The sequence below is a fragment of the Theobroma umbraticum genome, unplaced genomic scaffold (assembly GCF_002168275.2).
Source record: "Theobroma umbraticum cultivar Fairchild unplaced genomic scaffold, ASM216827v3 scaffold_147.0, whole genome shotgun sequence".
Taxonomy (NCBI): Eukaryota; Viridiplantae; Streptophyta; class Magnoliopsida; order Malvales; family Malvaceae; genus Theobroma; species Theobroma umbraticum.
The window spans coordinates 6,029,040-6,036,247 of NW_018397259.1; positions in this window are offsets into that span (position 1 = coordinate 6,029,040).

The following is a 7,208-nucleotide window of genomic DNA, read 5'->3' on the forward strand; positions in this document are numbered from 1 at the left end:
AGATAATTCACTGTTTGTGCACAAAGAGATGATTTTAGATTAAAAATATTGTCCGTATATATATTTAATGACTAATGAAACTAACTTACATGAATATTTTTATTGGTTAATTTAGACTTATATATACAAAATTATAGATGCCACCATATTTTTCATGGAATATTACAAAATACATACATCTATTATATTTAAATATGTGAAGAACAAGATAATTTTGTAGAGAAAAAAACAGAGAGAAGTGTGATGGGAGAAAAAGGCTTCAGAACTTCATTAATGGCCACTCTGTTTGTTATACAGTACTAGAGGAAAAAACCAAAGCATTAGAAGCCGGCAATGCCATGCTTCACTCATATGACTACACAAATTTTTTCTAAGGAATTGTAGACACTTGTCTATTTACACAACAACCTTAGAGCCAATAAACAACTAATATAATAAAATGGTAAAATTAAACATAACTTAGTCAAAGAGTAAACATAATATGGACATGCCTTCTTCAGCCTCTGCTCAAGTTTCAAACTCAAGAGTTTTGGTGCAAACCTTGCAGACAAGTAACTCAACCTCAATTTTAACACACCTCCTTAAGGTTGTGTTTGGTGACTCCTAGCTTAGTCCTTAGAGTTATAAACTAATCCTTGTTTAACCCTTTAGTCAGAATAGCAACAAGTTGGTTCTTTGAAGTGCAATGATCAACAAAAATTTCTCCTTTTTTGATCGCATATTTGATGGCATGAAATTTTATTTTTATGTGCTTAATTAGTCCAACCATGATGAACGGGATTTTTAGCAATCGTAATGGTGGACTGATTATCAATCAGAAGCTTTGTACTTTTGTTTTGCTCAGAGCCAAGATCAAGAAGCAGTTTCTTTAACCAAATCTCATCATTTACAACTGAAGCTGCTACGATGTACTCAACTTTAGTAGAAGACAAAGCTACCTGTTTTTTGCAATTCCAGGTGAAAACTAGAACTTCCATCATTTTTGCACAGTTTGTTGCCAGAAACCATAGGTGTGTCAATAGCTTTACAATTCTCCATTTTAAACCTCTTAAGTAATTCTTTTGCATACTTTGTTTGATGAATAAATATGCCATCTGATTTTTGTACAAATTCAATGCCTAGGAAGAATGACATTTCACTGAGATCAGTCATCTCAAATTCCTCCATCATCTTGAGTTTAAAACTCATCAGAATTGAGCCACTTGATCTTGTAACCGGCATATCATCTACATACAATGACATTATCAGGTTCACAAATTCATTTCCCTTCATCACATATAAAGTCGGATCATTAACACTTCGAGTGAAGCCTTTGTTGCATAACTAGCTGTCGATCCTTTCATACCAAGCCATTGGGGTTTGTTTAAGGCCATACAAAGCCCTAACAAGTTTGTAGACTTTTATCTTCACTGCCTTTGACAACAAATCGCTCAGGCTGTTTTATTAAAATATCTTCTGACATATAACCATTCAGGAGGGCAAATTTTACATTTATATGCCATATTTTCTAACTCTCCTTAGCTGCAATAGCTGTTAAAAGCTTTATGGTATCATGCTTAGTTACCAAGGCAAATGTTTCTAGGTAATTAACTCCATAAATTTGAGAATACTCTTTGATAACCAGGCGAGCTTTCAACTTGTTTACCAGCCATCTGTATTCAACTTTTTCTTAAAAATCCACATAACCCCAGTTACCTTCTAGACACTTGGCCACTCTACAAGAACCCATGTCTTGCTCTTATGGATCATCTCCTATGGATCATCTCCACTTCATTTTTCATAGCCTGAAGCCAATTCTTATCTACTATAGCGTCAGTAACAGAGCTTGGTTCCATGATCATTGAGTTGCATCTTTCATAAATATCTTACAATGATCTAGTGCCTCTCACAGCCAAATTTTCATCTTCAAGAACTTCTTCTTCATCGCTATAAATCTATGGTAAAGGATAGGCATTGATATTAAGATTTTTAGAGCTTTCAATCAAACTTTTCTCTCAATTTTATTGACTTCATCAAACTTGACATCTCGATTGATAAAGATCTTGTTTGTATCTACATGATAGAGTTTATAGCCTTTGAAAATTTCATTAAACCTTATATAGATGGCTATTTAAGACTTTGAATCAAATTTTCTTCTTTTTTTCATCATGTATTTTTGCATAACCAATGCATTTAAATACCTTCAAATGAGCTCCTGAGCATTTGACTTATTAATTGGTGCATAATCTTCCTGATTAAAGAGTAAGGTTTGAATCCCCCTACTCCAATTATATATATATAAAAAAAAACTTCAAATGAGTAATAGAAGGTTTTCTGTCATACCAAGCTTTAAATGCCCTCTTGGACTCTAAAGCTTTAGTTGGCAAATAGTTCAACAAGTTCACTGTAGTATTCATTGCCTCTGCCCAAAGTCTTGTTGGTAAACCCTTGCCAATCAACAAACATCGTGCCATCTTAACAAGGGTCCTGCTCATTCTTTCATTGACCCTATTTTGTTGGGGGCTATATGGCATAGTTAGTTGATGTTTCATGCCTTTGCAAGCCAAGAAATCTTTGAACTCTGAGGAACAATATTGAAGGCCATTATCATATCGTAATATCTTCATAGAGAAACCTAACTCATTTTTTGTCAAAGCCTCGAATTTGATGAATCCGCTATAAACTTCAGATTTCTGTTTCCTGAAGTAAACCCAACAACGTCTGGTGTCATCAATAAAAATAAGCTGCCATTAAAAGAAGGAATACTTGTCAGTCCTCTCACATCTGAATGAACTAACTGAAGTTTCGTTTTTGCTCTTCAGTTACTACTCTTAGGAAAGCAATTTCTGCTTTGTTTTCCAAACTGACATACATTGCATACATTACCAGTTGATATATTTAAAAAAAATTCATATTTTTAGTCGTCAGTAGTCCTTCTACCATGTTAGATGAAGACATCACTTTTAGAGAGCCATAGTTGACATGCCCAAGACGTTTATGCTAGAGAGAAACATCATTAGTCAAACATTGATAGGCAATAAATTCTTTCTTCATGAAATCAACTGGGAAACACTTATTCTTCATTGCCACAATAAGTAGTTCATTACTAACAGAATAAAAAATTGTGCATGACTTCTCTTTGAAGCACAAGGAAAAATTATTTCTAATAATTGTCCCATGCTAAGTCGATTTGGGCTAACCTTAGGAAAAGAATAAAACATTTGAGATAGCTTTCATACCTGAAGGAGTTTGGACACTCACATTGCCCTTTCCCATGATTTTTATGTGATCTCCATTGCTAATTTCTGCCTGAGAATGACAGCTTTAATCAACTGTAGTAAAAATTCCTTCTTCTCCTATGATGTTAAAACAAGCACTATCTATTAGCCACACATAATTTTTCTTTAGTCATTTGCAATTTTCAGCCCAAATAAAGCCTCATCTAGTCCATCCACCTCATAGACCACAATTGCTTTTTCATCATTTAAAGTAGGCTTGAATTTACAAACTTTTTTAACATGTCCCATTTGATTACATTGCCTAGACTTAACATCTGGATGAAACCAATAGAAGTTTTTTGTGTGATTTCGTTTTTCACGATAAGAACATGGTTGAGATTTGGCTTTACCTTTCCATTGCAGTTTATCTCCATTTTTCTTGTCTCTGTCTTTCTTCTCATGATCAGATCGCCTCTAATTTTTACTTGAGCCTTTGTCTCTGTTTCGAACCATTAAAGCTCGTTCCGCAGCTCCTTCATTTCTAAAAGTTCGTCTCTGTTCTTAAGCTTGTAGTGCATTTACAAGCTCAGTAATAGTCAACCTTGTGATATCCTTAGAATCCTCAAGGGAGGATGTTTTGGATTCAAACTTCTCAAAGAGACTTATCAATATTTTGTTCACAATATTTTTCTCGGAAGCAATTTGAACTGGTTCACTACCTTCATTATCTTGTTTGAATACTCCTTAAGGGTCTCCTCTCCCTTCATCTTCAAGATTTCAAACTCTCTATGGAGATTTAAGGCTTGCATCTGCCTTGTTCGTTCATTGCCATGGAACTCTTCCTTTAAACGATCCCAAGCCTCTTTTGGTGAATCACAAGTCATTATCCTTGTGAAAATTTTATCAGACACAGCTGAATGGATGCAAGAAAGGGCCAATATCTATTTGCAACGTCCTTGCTGTACTGTTTGAGTTGTGTTACTATGGGATTGCCATGTCTCAAGAGGATCACCTCCTACCTCTATAATTTCCCAAAGATTGAAATCCTCATGCATGCTTTCATTTTGACTACCCAAAAAACATACTTTTCCCTTGTAAACACTGGTGGGGCAACAGTATTGAAGCTTGAAGATGCCATTGTTTCAACTTCTATTTTCTTGTGAAAACTATTAAAAATTTCAACAACCTCTAAGATCTTTAAAGTATCTATGATACCAAGTTTAAATATGCGAAGAACAAGATAATTTTGCAAAAAAAAAAACTCAAAGAAGATTGATGAGAGAAAAAAGCTTCAAAACTTTGACTACTCTGTTTGTTATATAGCAGTAGAGGAAAAAAACAAAGCATAATAGGTGGCAGTGCCATGTTTCACTCGAACGACTAGACAAATTTTTTTTTTGGAATTTGTAGATACTTGGCTATTTACACACAACCTTAGCGAGAATAAACAGCTAATATAGTAAAAAGATAAAATGTAAACAAGAGTCAACATAAAATAGAAATTTGCCTTTTATGTGATACTCAGTTGTCTTCAACCTTTGCTTAAGTTTTCAAACTCAGAGTTTTGGCGTGAACTTAGCAAAATTTCAACATATTACAATTGGGTACACAATCCTATTAATGAGCCTAATTCAAGGCTTATGGAGAAATAAAATAATGTCTTATCTTGATATCTTTTCCCAATCAACTCTAATTTGCATTTAGAATCTCTAATTAGTATTATAAGAAGCTCTAATCTAAACTTAATTTACATAAATCGCACTCAAAATAAAAAGAATATGAGAGGAGAAAAGGAGTGAGTACCTGAATCAGAGATGATATGAACAAGTACATAAAACTTTACACCATAAAAACTCTATTAAGCATTCGCTCAAAATTCTCAAAATTCAAAGTTCATATAAATTTGAAAGAAGAACAAACAGAAAAACATAAAATCAAAAGAATTGAGAAAATCTCTAAGGATTTCTTTCTATCCATACCCACTGAAAATTTTCTTAATAGCCAAATGGAAAAATGAACAAAGAGAGAAACAGAGAATTGATGAATTGAGAAAATGATAATTTACTTGTCTTAGAAAAAAATTTAAGAGTAAAAAAAATTTGAGATTGAGATAAAAGAAGATAGTAGATTTGAGATTGAAAGAAAGAGGCATAAACTGAGATTGATTTTCCAAAAAGAAAAGAATTGAAGGTAAAAGAAAAGGGTTTTTTAGGTTGTTTCATGCGCCATAGTTTTCCTTTATTTTATCAGATTTTCTCTTCTTAATTTGTTTTATGTAATTACACTTTAAATAGTGTAATTAAATAGAAATGTTTTAAATGTTATATGATAAATTTAGTTACATTAAAATAAATGCAGCTAAAATTATGCACTAAAACCTCAAAAATGTTGTAATGTATGAATGCTTTAATATCGACATAATATCAGAACATAGTAACAAACTAGTGTTAATTATATTTTTTCCTTTGATAAGTATGTTAAATAAGTGTTTATTGATATTAGCCAATAATCACACATTGACGTAGGTAATTGTGCTATAAAATTGCAGTGAAATGGAAGTAAAAAGAGTAAATTAAAGTCATAAAATTTGGTTATTTTGTACTAAGATTGCTATGATTAAAGAATCTATATAGAAATGGAACTAATTATGAAATTTGGTATTGAATATAAATGTTAGATTTGATGAACCCAAATAGGGGTTGTCATTGTAATCAAAGATCAACTTAATTAGAAAAGCATTCAAGCCAAATGATATTATCAATTATGACTATTAGAATAAACAAAGGATGCATGGAACAACTAAAGCATGTTCATCATAATGTTAATGTATTTGGGTCACAACCCTTTTGCCACAAAAGGAAATCTTTTAACCTTTGTTTCTCACACATTCACAACATGATTGCACCACAATAAAATAAAAGCACATATAAAAAATAAAAGCACATAATATAAGTATTAATTATTATATATATATATATATATATATATAATGGTGTCTACAGAGACTTTTACCCAAATTTAGATTTATTGACAAGATTGGTGCAATGAATATTCATACACCATTTTGGATAAGAGAGATTTGAACTTAAAATTTTGAATAGGAGATAAGTGGGCTTTAACTTACTTTTCTTTCATGCTTTAAAGATTGAGTATAAAAATTACTCAGCCCTTGGACTCAATATCAGAATAATTTCGGTTCAAATACAAGTAAGCCCTCTTCAAGTCCACTGTTGATAACTACGTACTTTTTTTTTATCACAATGTGGTTATAAGTTTTTTCATAGCAATTCAAGGGTACATCTTTAACATAAATCAAAGCTAAGCTAAATAAATTTCTTCTTGTAAATCCAAGTAAACCAATTTGCTGTTCCACTTAACTTCTATATAAAATTACAGTAAACCAAATAAAGTTCTTTTTATTCCACTTCATCAATTTTTTTTTTAACATCTTAAATGATGCAATATTTTTGTGTAATTAAGTTTCTTTTCAAATTTATTGGCCTAGAATCATGTGAAAATATTTGATTGTCCCATGGTCTCTGATCTCTCTTCACCACCTATGAAATTGCAACCGTAGAATTTGAATCTATCACAAGTTTTTGGGAGGCGCAAGTGAAGACAATGCCAATGGATGAAGGAATATTTATTTTCATATGCTGGACCCAGTTTCCTCTTAATAGCCATCAACATTAAACTTGTACTCACTCACCCGTTGTTCATGTGAAAGTGAACATGACCAAAAAGGAATCCAACAAGCAACCAAACCCGGATCATGTCCAATTTGAATCGAGAATTATTAATTCAAAGTCACTGTAAAACGTGCCAAAAGGGTGAGGGGTACACCAATCAGAGCCTTTCCCAATCTTATCTACTTCACGAAGTAGTAGATAAATAGGGGACCAATTTTCATTTTTCATTACATTAGTTTAGTAGACTGACATACAAGGAAAAGAGCACAGAGCAAAGCAAAGCGAAGAGGGAAAATGGCGTCTACTGCATGTTTCTTGCATC